Consider the following 12,159-nt stretch of genomic DNA (forward strand, 5'->3'; position numbering starts at 1 on the left):
CTGATTATGTTCTCCTCGCCTCCACATAAACATGGATTCCAGTCTCTTTCCTGCTCAAGGTCTGTCTCTGCATCTACTTCCCAAGATCAGATTCCTCTGTTTCTTCTGCATCAAACCAACTCCCCACCCCCCTCCCAGACTGTGGAGACTTAAAAGGATGCTCAGCTTAATCTGGTAAAGGAAGAGGCTACTGGCCAGGTGCCCCCACAGTTATGGCCACCTGTTCAGGCCGGACTGTGTTGTCTCACCAAGAGAGAGTGAGGAGAACCAGCTCCACCGAGCCCCGTCAGCCAGGAGAATGCCAGGGTGGTGAGGGGCAGCTGCCTTAGTGACCTAGGGTGAGAGAAAAAAGGAAAAGAAACAGAAAGAAGGGACAGGAGAAGAGGAGAGCTGACCCCTTCGAAGGTTATACTAACCCATGGACAGAGCTCACCTCACTCAGCCCTCTGCAAAAGAGACAGCCCAGCACAGCAGTTAGAAGCACAGACTCAGCAGTGGCCTGCCTGGGCTTGAATCCTGCTTTCTGCTCACTAATTGTGTAACTCTGGCAAGTACTTAACATCCCCGTGCCTCAGTTTCCTTATCTTTAGAATGGTAATGAAATTAATAGTACCTGCCTCATAGGGTCTCTGGGAGGATTCAGTGAGTTCATGTAAAGTCCCTGACATAGCACAAGTACTGGGTAGAGGTTAACCATTATTATTCTGAATCATTTGATGCTTTAAAACTCTCCCTTCTGGAAATTCTTCCTATCTTCCTGAACATTCCTTCTCAGTCTGCTTTGCTAGCTCCGTTCCTCTGCCCTCCCTCTGAGTCATTGGTGCTCTGCTCCAACTCCATATTAGAATCCCCTGAGGAACTTTTACAGCTTCACTCCCAGAAATTCAGATTTAGTTGGTCTGGGGCGGGGCCCAGACACTAGTGTTTTCAAGTTTCCTGGCTGATCCAAATATGCTACCAAGGTTGAAACCCACTCCTCTAAACGTTGACACCCCTTACTAAGACTCTACTCCTGGCTCTCATCTCTCCACACTTGTTTTTCCCAAGTAATTGACCTCCTTCCCCTGGCTTTAATGATCATCTATACTCTGGTGACTCAAATCCACATACCCTGAAAAGACTTCTCTCTGGAACTCCACACACATATTTCCAACTCCCTACCAGACATCTCAATTTCTAAATGTATGGAGATAAAGTTGTTCTTAATATTCTCTTAACTTCCTGGATCTCTTTACTGAGATGTATTCCAGACCCCCATCCCAGGTACATGTCCTAATCAAAACTCAATATTTTACACTCTCCCCAAACATATTCCATCTCTTGTATTCCCGCTCTCTGTCATTTCTAGCCATTCACCCAAGGCAAGAACCTGGTGGTCTTCCAGGCACCCTCTCCCTCATCATTTCACACATCCAGTCAGGCACAAAATCCTGTCAATTCACGTGTAAGGCCCTCTCCAACCTCACCCCTCAATAGCCCCATCACCACTGCCATAACTCAGGTCCTCTTTGTCTCTCGCCTGCATGGTTAGTAGTAAGATCTTCCTCACTGGTCTCCCAGCCCCCAGCTTTTTTGGCTGCACCCTTCCCCCATTCTCTTCATCAACCTCAGAGCTATTTTTCTGAAATGCAAATCACTCCACTGCTAAAGCCCTTCAGGATAAAGCACAACTTCAATTGGCTCTTTACTCTCTGTCCCCTTCCATTGGCCTCTCCCAAAGTGACCTCTCTACCCCATCCTTCAGTTCTCCAATTGTGCCAAGCAGTTGGACACCTCAAGGCTTTTGCCTATGCTACTCCCCCTGACTTAAATGCCCTTCCTTCTTTCCCCCCTTCCAGATGGCCCATATTTACAAATTAGCTGAAGCACTAGCTCCTCTAGGAAGAGTTACCTGACTCCTTAGGTGGAACTGACCACTCTCTTTGTGTCTCTACTGCACCCTGTAGCTATCTTTATTATGTTGTCTCTCACTCTGTATTTTACTTTTTTATTTTCATGCCTGTCTCCCGCACTAGACTGTGATCACATGGAAGCCACGGGCCATGTCTTATTTGTCTTTGAGGAGTGGAGTAAGTAGGGAGGAGATCAGACTCCAAGTCCTGTAGGGAGTTGATAGACTGTGGGGTTCCCTTGGCTAAAGTACTTGGTTAAGAATGCTTTGGCTTATGGCTCTGGATTTTGAAGGGTAGGTAACTTCCTCCTGGAGCCAAGCAGAAAGACTTGGTATGAGCCAAGAGACCCAAATAAGCCACCGGCCAGCCACTGTGCCCCTAGATTTCTCCCCTGGGTCTACCTCTTCAGACCCTACGGCTGGGAGCTCTGACTGCCATAATACCTGGTGATCCTTTGTGGTCCCACCAATGTGAGAGTAGAACCTTCTGTCCCCTCTTTCATTTGAGATTAGGCTGGAATGCCTCCAAAGGAACCTACAGAGAAAAACCAAGCAAAACGAAAAGCAAACAGACACTTAGAAATACAGAAATGGACAGAAAGCAGAAGTCTGATTTTAATTAGTCACCCTGGCCTTAGGGAGCACCTTTCCTCCCCACCTTTGACCGAGGAAGAGACGAGGCAGGAATTGTAGTCCCACCACAGGCAGGTGGGCAGCTGAAGAGGTACACTTCTTACCAGGGAAATTAAAGCAAGCCCTCATCCTCCACAGAAGTGAAAGGTCAAGGCTACCAAAGGTCTTGAGCAACAGAAAAAGTCAGGGGCCCAGAGAATAACTCACAGACGAAACGTGGTCTCCAGGACACCCAGGGCAGTGTTGGCCCCACTCACGGATGGATCTGCCATGCCTGACCCTTCGTTGCTGGTATTCTTAGAGCCTTTGCCATATGTCAGCACTGTGCCAAGCACTAGATTAGCTTGTGCAACCTTCACAACAATCTTACGAAGTAGGGCCTGTTATTATTCCTGTTATAGATGAGGGAACAGTCTCAGCCAGGCTGTTACTTTTCCTAGATGACAAAGTTTGTAAGTGGGTAAACTAGGATTCAAACTCAGACAGTCTGTCTCCAAAACCCCAGGCTCTTTACCTCCATGGTGCACTGCCTACACACATAGGAGGTGATCATTCAGTATTTCTAATAGTAATAATAATTGCCAACATTTATTGAACATTTAACAATGTGCCAAGCACTTTTAAGCAATGTATACACATGATTTTATTCACTAGATAGGTATTATTATTCCTGTTTTATAGATGAGAACACTGAGGCTTAGAGAAGTTAAGAGAATTGTCCATGATCCCAAACTAGTAGGTAAAGGAACTAGGATGCAAACACGGGGCATGGATAAATGAATGACCAGAGAGAGGCACAGACAATCCCCCCACCAGTACCACTACCATCCTGGAGACTGTCCATGAAGGCAAGGCCTTTCCAGGAGCTCTGACAAGGTGGCTGACACTTTAATTAAGGCTGTCTGTGGGCTTTTATCCCCTGTTCTGGCAAAGGCAGCTCCAGCCTGGCTAGCTCTGCCAAGTTCAGGACCCGGGGTGCTCAGAGATGACCCTAGAAAGACCCTACTTCCTCTTTTTCCCCAGGCCTTCCCCGAGCACCCTCTCACCAGCTGTATCTATTCACAATAGCCTGGCACTTGGAATTTGGTTGGGTTTGGGGGCCCTAATACCCAAAAAACCAGAGCCTCCAGGGCCCTCCCCCAAGCAGGTAGTTTTCAGCTCCCCCCACTGGTTCCTTTGGTTCCTGACTCTCTAGCTTTATCATTCCTAATGGGAATCCTTGCAGACAGCCATCCTGGCCCATAAGTAAAGAGGGAGAGAGAAAAGAAGGAGCCAATTCCTAGCCTCCCTTACCCATCTCCTCACCCTCCCCAAAGCCTGGCAGGCTGTCCCCACCACCTCCAACCCTGCAGTTTCTCACCTTCAGGCATAAGCAGATGATGGCAGAGCTGTGGAGCAGAACTTAACTGAACCCTCAGGGCGCTGCAGCTCCCTGTCATTAGTATTTAGGGAATGTGAGTCCCAGAGGGTGAGGGAGAGACTGAGAGAAGAAGGCAGAGATGCTCAGAGATATAGAGATAGAGATGAACACAGACACCAGGAAGGGTTGCAGAGAAAGACAGAAGAGGAGGGAGTAAGAGAGGAACAGAAAGGAGAGTGAGGGGGATGGGAGAGAGGCAGGGACAAGGGGGAGGGAGGAGAGAGACAGAAAGAGCCAGTTGCTTTATTCATGGCTGGTGATATTATAGACTGAGCGAAAATCACATTATCGTAATGGGAAAGTTAGAGTTGCTGAGATGATGCCCTGAAGCCTCAGCGCTGATTGGGGTGTGATTGCTATCTGTATTTATATGTAGAAAGCAAAGTTCACTGCCAGTTCAAGATGGTGGCGGCTGCTTTATGCAACATAATTCTTCAGTAGGGAGACGCCCCAAGCAAGCTGAGCAAACCATGCAGGAGTAGGAACAGAGCCTGAGCTCCAGCTGACGCCTGAGCTGGAGCTGAAGCCTGAGCAGCGCTGGAGCAGGCGATGGAGTCTGGGGTGGAGCCGCGCAGCGCTCAGTCTAAGGAGAAGGGGGACCAGGACCATGAACCAGAGGGGGACCTCGGGCAGGACCAGGACCTGGGCCCAGCTGAGGCCTGACAGAGGAGGGGGGAAAGCCTGGGGACTAGGGGGTGAGAAGGAGCTTCTGCCACCATTTCCCCCTCCAAGGCCAGCCCAGAGTTAGGCCCGCCCTGAAGGGAGGGTTGGGCTAGACCTCCAGAGGTCAGAAAATTTGAACACCATTTATGCAGTTGACCCAACCCATGCCCATTGTGTAATTCAGTGCTAAGCCTGTACAGTAAATATCAGGAAGATTTAATTTTCCAAATGAGGATGCTTTTTCGATGTCTCCAGTTTCTTGATTTCTGTTCTTTAATTTTTAATTTCTTTTTCAGGGACCCCTGTGTGCTGGTGCCTCCACTTGTGGTCTGCCCCTGCCTGCTGCCTGTTGAGCAGCCCAGTGCTGGGATGAAAAAGGGCCCATCCCTACTGATTGGTGAATGGGTATGATCTCTGACCCCCAGGGCAGAGCTGGGGGCTGGGCAGGTCAGCCCAGACTCCAAGACCCGCCCCACTCTTGGAGGCCTCAGCCATGATCCAGAAGAGAGAAGAGGGCTGTCAGTGCAGCCTGAGCAGTCTGTTGAGCTCAGACCACCTTTTACTTAGGCCTATTTCCTCTGGACTTTCTAGGGGAATGGGGCAGGCCTGCCCCCCCCCCCCCATAGTTGCCAGATAAAATGTAGGATGCCCAGTTAAATTTGAATTTCAGATCAATATCTAACTATTTTAGCATAACTATATCCCATGTAATATTTGGGGTATACTTATACTAAAACAAACACACAAACAAACAAAAACTACTTGTTGGACTACAGAGTCCACGGAGAGTTCTGAATTGCAAGGGTGAAGCAGGGACTAAGAGCAAGTCCTATCCCAAGCCCCAAATCAAGCCCCACACTTTCCCAGCTACCTCTTCTAAGCTTCCAGAAGAAAGTAGAGTCTTCCTTCTTTCGGGCCCCCAAGTTTCCCTCTCTGTCAGGAAGTTGGAGGGTAGTGATATGACACTAGAGAGGAAGGGGGCTCTGCCTATCTGTGAGGCCACAGAATGGGCTGTTTGAGCAACCAGTCTACCTAACAGCCATCCAATCAGGTCAAAGCCCTGTCCATTCTCTGGCAGAGGCCCATGTCTGGGACACAGCAAGTAGAAATTAATGAGTCCCTCAGGATCTCTGTGTTTGTTCTCTCTCTATCTCTCATATCTCTATATCTCTCAGCTCAGAACAGACTTCGTAAAGGGAAGAGGAAGGGTGCAATGAGATCTGAGTTCCACTGAGGCAGCCAGGGTTCCAGTCTCACCTGTATGATCTTGAATCTCTCTCTCATGGAAAGATGGGACTTCTTCCCTTCCCTCAGCCTTCCCTCAGTACAGGTGTTCCTAACTGACTCTGAAAAAAAGAAAGTGGTTCCCAGTATCCCTCAGTCCCAGAGAATCTGGTAGTTAGACCCAGACTTTGTCTCTGAAGGAGGCTACTTATCCAGGAGCCAATTCATGGACAAATAGGAGCATATCTCCTTCTCTTCAGAAGTCACAGACTCCAGACTTCAGTGCCAGACAGATAAACATGAAAACCAGTGAGATGCAATAGGGAAGGGTGTGGTGTGTGGCTGGACCTCAAAAGCACATGCCTCTCTAAAGGCATTCAATTCCATGTTTGTTTGTTTGTTTTAAACACTGCTCAGCAAATCAAAGACACAGGTGGGCCTGGTTTGGGTGTACTGGGTTACTCCCTAGTTTACTGATCTTTCTGGTGACACACCCATCCCTAGCCATAGGGTCACAAAGTTACTGAACAGAGTGGAGGTACAACACATGCAGAGACACACTGACCCATAAAGATGCATGGGGCCATCTGTGTATACACCAATATCAGACCCCAAAGAAGCAAGAGCGTCTGGAAGAAAGCATAAGGACCCTCACACGGGAGCGCCCACCCACAGCTTGTCTTCCCGTCTACCTCTTGCCAATCTCTCACTTCTCTGCCTCCTCCTCTCTGTTCACGCAGTGAGACCCAAGTCTACTGCTCACACTCTCACCCCTTCTTCCCTCTCCCTGGTAAGGGCATTCTGTAAAGCCCAAAGGGCGTAAATGGAAATGGGGTGAGGGGAGCACTCTGCACAGTTGACCCATGTGGTAGAGACATCACATATGTATCTGGGGCCCCTGGAAGGCGCCTCCTGCTTTTAATTCTCACAACATTCGTATTGGGGCAGGGGACTGACAGACAGGCCATGTCCATACACTCCTTGGCCTTTGATATCAGGAAATTGAACTCCAGTCCCCAGTGGTGTAAGTTCATGTTTGTTATGAACTCCATCAGGATGAGTGATGGCCCTCTCCCAAGCATCACCCAGGTATCCCTTCTTTGGTCCCTCCCATGGTGACGAGGCCATAAAGCAGAGTCAGTTCCCAGGGACTCAGGACACTGACTTTAGAAGGATCCCAAGAAGAGATGTAGAGTCTAGGGCTTTGCTATGATCCTTCTGGTCCATTTTATCTTGGCCATCAGTGTGCCTAGAACCTAGGCAAACGCTTCCTGGGCTCGGTCATTTCAGCAAAACAGAAGTAGATAAATCAGTTGCAATAAATAAAATAAATTATATGAAAATTCCAATACTCCTTCAAATATTCCTGAGAACCAATTTTCAGATGATTTACTGTTTGGAATTGTCTGTTCTCCTGTCGCCTTCCTTTTCATGATTATAAATAACATTGATTATTACCAGCATCTTATCAAAACTGTGACGTCCACACCTTAGGGAACGACAACCCAAATCACACGGAAGTCAGGAGAGGGCTCATCAAATAAGGGTTTGTCATCTTAGAGGTGTAGGGAAGAGTCCAAGGTGATGACTTCTGTCCTGTCTTAGAGTCTTTGAGACAAAAATGAGATATCTCCCAACGCAGGAAGCTTGGCTGGTGGCTCATTTTTTTCTTCAGATTCCTCTAAAGGTCCTATTTTATGCCCCTTTGGACTTGTGTCTGTACAGCTCTGTTGGGGGATTGTAACTATGTCCCTGATCCCTAAAATGACCCACAAGGGGAACTGAGGTGTGCCAAAGAATATTCTGCTTGTAATAGAGGGAAGAGAGATGAGGCAATTGTCCCAGGAACTCCCTGTTATCAGGGAAGGGAGAACAGAAAATTGCCCAGTGCCTCTGGGACAGAGGAAGGGGCTAATCTACTCAAAAGCTGGAGGTTGGATAAAATGACCCCTACCTGGGATGGGTGTCAAAGGAATGTCTCTCAAGAAATGTCACTGCACTCCCCTGGAGGGCCCTGTGGGTGGCTGGCAATCCACCCGCCTCCCCCCACTGTTGCCCTCCCCCAAACACACACACACACACACACACACACACACACACACATAAATCTTAATTGTGTCCGGGGCTTTTTACAGCGTTAATTAATCATATTTAGGGCTGTTTCCAGCTGTTGCTGAGGGAAAAAAAAGTCCCACACGCCTGTGACTTAGGGTAAATCCAATCAGGCAGAGGAATTCTTTGATTCTGGAGAAGCCAAGCATGGGAAAGACACCTCTAATCCCAGTACCTCTTGGACCCCTGCCTGCTACCTCCCCCATTACTGCCCTTGGAAACTGATCTGGGCTGGGGAAGGGGAGGGGCTGGGGGCTGAAAAGAAGAGGGGAGGGGTGAAGGGGAGGGGTGCAGGGCCCTGTTTGAGATGGCCAAGATTGACTGAAATCAGGCCCTAGGCCCAGCCTGCTGACCAGGAGCTTCTGCCCTGTACTTGGGCCATTTAGTGGGCTCGGGAGAGCCTGTGATTCCTGAATAGCCACTGGGTCCAAGAGCTATTACAGGAGGCTGGGCTTGGACTAGTCAGATCAGCGGGTGGGCAGCAATGACCTAATTACACAGCCAGTGTGGTCTGAGAAAGGGCCTCCCCAAGCCTCTCTGCTTTCCTGTGACTTCTCCCAAAGCCCAGGCAGCATTTTCCTCAGCTTCCTCAGGCTCTCATGTGTCTCTCCGTTTCTGGGTCTGTGCTTCTCTCTTCCTAGGGTTCCTTAGCTTGAATCTCTTTCACTGATTCTGTCTCTCTCTGCCACAGTCTCTGAAACCCTAGCCCCTCAATTCTTCACGAGGCGCACTTTAAGATAGAGAGACATCTTAAGGGAAGGGGACCGGCCTGGCTGGTGCTAACGACATCGTCTTTGGTTTATGCTGGTAGCCCATTAGGTACTCATGTGGAGCAAATTCAGAATGGGGGTGATGAGAAGGGTCTGAGGGGGAAAGGAGCTGCTGTTGAGGGTGAAGGCAGGAAAGGACTGTCCCACTCTTTAGAGATAAGATGAGAAAGGGAGGGCTCCCCAGGGTGGAAATGAGGGTGCAGGGCTATAACAAAGCCAAACTGAGACCATGTAGTGGCTACCCTATTCTCCCTCTCACTATGACCCTTCCTCAGCCTACCCCCTTGTTGAGGCCTTCTGTGTCCTGGCCTAACTGGGCCTAAATAATTGAGGAGCCCATTACAGCCTTGCTGTTTCCTCACTGTCAAGTGTAAACGCTGCACTGGTCGGGTGGGGAAATGGGGCTAATTTGAATTGATAATAGGAAATGCGGGGAAAAGTCATCTATAGTGAGTGAGGAGCAAGCGATCCCCGAGCAGATGCTAAATCTTGTATAATGAAAGAATCTGCCGATGTCAATTATGTACGAGTGTCTTTGCAGTGGTTGGAGGCGGTGGGCGGGTGAGGGAAACGAAGGGCTGGGTGCATCCCATAAACCCAAACACCCATCAAAGGCTCATACATATGGAGCGGTGGAGATTACAGCATAAATTTGAATGTTATGAATGTGCATGAGGGACAGGCAGGAAGCCCACCTCATAAGGGGATAGGAAAGGGACTGTTTTTCAGTGTGTGTGTACAAGGGAGCTTTTGTCCTCTTGGTCTGTCAGCTCCATCTCCTCTGTCTCAGCTGTGCCCCACCTCTGCACCCAGGATGAGAAAGTAAGTCAGGGCCTGCGGGTACTAGGGCAGGAGAAGGTCAATTGTTCTTCTGGGGCCTGGACGGGAGTCCCATGGGGGCTTTGGGCCAGCACTGCCCTTGACCCATTCAGAGTGCTCCTGTGGGCAGAGATCCAGAGGGATATCTTGAAATATCTATGATGTGAACACTGCTTTCCCTCCTGCCTGATGGAAGAGATAGGAGAGATCAATGTAGATAGCGATTCCCACTATGGAACAGGCAGGGTGATCCTGGAAGACAGCCTGAAGGAAGATGTCACAAACTCTGCTACAAAGAGGGCTAACAGCTTAGAATCACAACACAAGGGGCACATCTTCCTGTTTCTGGGTGCAAGCCCACACGAGACACACACACACACACACACACACACACACACACACACACTCTGTAACAGGGCCCAGACCTCTCCATCAGTTCCCAACCTGCAGCCGCTCCCTGAGCAGACTCTGTGATTTGTGGTGCAGGCCACCCAGGGACTTTAATCTTCACCGTGACAAATGCAATAAAAGGAACAATTTGGAGATCAGAGCTAAGGAAGACACATTTACAAACCCTTCCCCACAGGTTGGATGGGGCTGTCACCATGTGATTTGTGCCAGAGATGAAGGAGGGGAGGAGGAGAGGGGGAGATCGCGAGCTAGGGAAGGCGGTCTAAGGAAAAGAAAGCATCCCTACCTCCTCTTCGCCCTCTCTGCTGGATCACAGTGGGGCGGGAGGGCAAGCCAGAGGGAGGAGGACCAGACCAGACGGCCACTGCCCCCTCCCCCATCACAACCAGGGAGCACAACTCAATTACCAGGAACACAGGCCAGAACTATGAGCTTAAGAGATTCATCTCAGCAGTTCAGAGGCTCTATCTTGAGGAGGGATCGGTGGGGGCTGGAGGAGGGTTAGAAAAGAGAGAAAGAGGGAGAGGCAGAGGCAGAGTGGGAAAGACGTTTTACTAGAAAGACAATGACATCTCAAGTTGTAAAGGGAATCCTTAGGAAGCCCCAATCTGGAATAGGAAAGGGAGGGGAGGTTTTCCAACCAGGGATCCTCAATCAGGCAGATCTGGAGGGGTCTACACATTGAGCAGCAACCACGGTGGGGTACGGCAGCATTTAATCTGGGAACAAATCTATGGGGCAGGCAGATTTACCTGGAGTTCCATAGGATGAGGCTGAATTGGGGTCTGAGAGCTCCACTGGGGGATGGCCAGGCAGGATTCAAGATGGTGGAATAGTCTGGGACCTAGGGCTTCCTTTCCTCCCCGAGCCTCCCTTTCCCTCCCTGTAAAATGGGTGCTAGGCTAGATGATCCGTAGGGTGTCTGCTGCCTTACATCGTGGAAGCTCTGAGTCTCAGGTTTCTTGGAACCAACAACAGAAGACTGGGTGAGAGAGACAAGTGCAGTCCTGCCACTCCCTCACCCTGCCTCTCTGTAGCTATAACAAGTAATAAAGAGCAGATTACTGACACACAGGCGCCTTTCTGTTGGGCTCTCAGCTCTGCTTCCCAGAGTTCAGGTCTTCAATTCTTTCAGCCACTCACCCTCCTCTAAAGGTTGCAAAGGAACTCCTTGGCCCTCTGCCTTCTTGAAAACCTGGTCACTCTTACCTTCCTTTTGGATAAGATCATCCTTCAACCAAGACCATTTTGTCCCTAGCTGCCTCCACCCCCTGCCCATGCGGCCCCTCAGAAAACGTTTCTCTGCCCCAGAGTCTAACTTTGAAGCCTCTGGTTTCCTTCTGGTTTCCCAACTTTGAGCTGCCATAAACTGAGATGTTAGTTTCCTTGACTAGTGCCCTAACCTCCCCTCTATCACCCACCCTTCCCACCTACCTATGGTTTTCCCTGCCCCCCACACAGCTCCTCCCCCTCCCCACCCCTGCCACCACACACACATTTCCAACCAGGCTGAGGGACCACAGAGACGCCATGCTGGCAGGGAGGCATTGATTTTCCATCTCACTCAGGGCCACGTGTCAGGTCTCCACCTGCCTGCAGCCCCTGCGCCAGCCTGATCCACGGTGTGGAGACTGTCTTCCTGTACGTCTCCAGGTCTACACCTGGTCCTCATACCCAGATAAGTGGCTGGGTGAGTGCCTAAGTGGGGGTAGGAGGAAGAAGACATCAGGAGTATGTGGGCTGGACACTCATTCAAAACTCCCTAGGGGAGAGTGGGGAGCCAGTAAATTTAGTCTAGTTATCATGGTCATGGCCCTGTAGGTACAGAGCAGTTCCCCCAGAGAGACTGGGCCTCATCAGGGTAGTGACTCAGCTGGATCATGGCCCCCAAGGGGATGTGGGAGGTAAGGAGTTGTGGGGTTTGAGGGTGAGGAGTGTAAGAAGCAGGTGGGAGTGGACAAAAGTATGTTTTCCAAACTCTAGACGTGAAGGAGAGGAGCGTCTGCTTAGGAGTGAATAGAGGAGCTCGTGGGGCCAAATCAAGAACAGGCTGACTTCCCTAAGGTGTGTCTCCAGCAGGGGGGCATGGGCTAGAAGTGTAAAAACTTCACACCAATGAGTCCCTCCTATGGCTCCATGGTGAACAGTGGACACAAAGGGAAGTAAAAGGCTAACTGCCTGATGGGGCAATACCCATGGTCCTCTGCTGCCTCCCT

General features: G+C 49.9%; 1 long non-coding RNA gene across 1 annotated transcript in view; it reads right to left on the minus strand.

Annotated features, from left to right (window-relative positions):
* Positions 1–12,159, minus strand: part of LOC109444053 (uncharacterized) — a 28,490-nt gene that overhangs the window by 13,100 nt on the left and 3,231 nt on the right. The window contains exons 2-3 of the long non-coding RNA XR_002136776.3: positions 2,336–2,426; positions 249–333 (exon numbers count right to left, since the gene is read on the minus strand). This is a non-coding gene — a long non-coding RNA (uncharacterized LOC109444053). The remainder of the gene's footprint in view (positions 1–248; positions 334–2,335; positions 2,427–12,159) is intronic.

Source organism: Rhinolophus sinicus, chromosome 15 (assembly GCF_057876585.1).
Source record: "Rhinolophus sinicus isolate RSI-liver-muscle chromosome 15, RSI-T2T, whole genome shotgun sequence".
In the NCBI taxonomy this organism is placed as follows: Eukaryota; Metazoa; Chordata; class Mammalia; order Chiroptera; family Rhinolophidae; genus Rhinolophus; species Rhinolophus sinicus.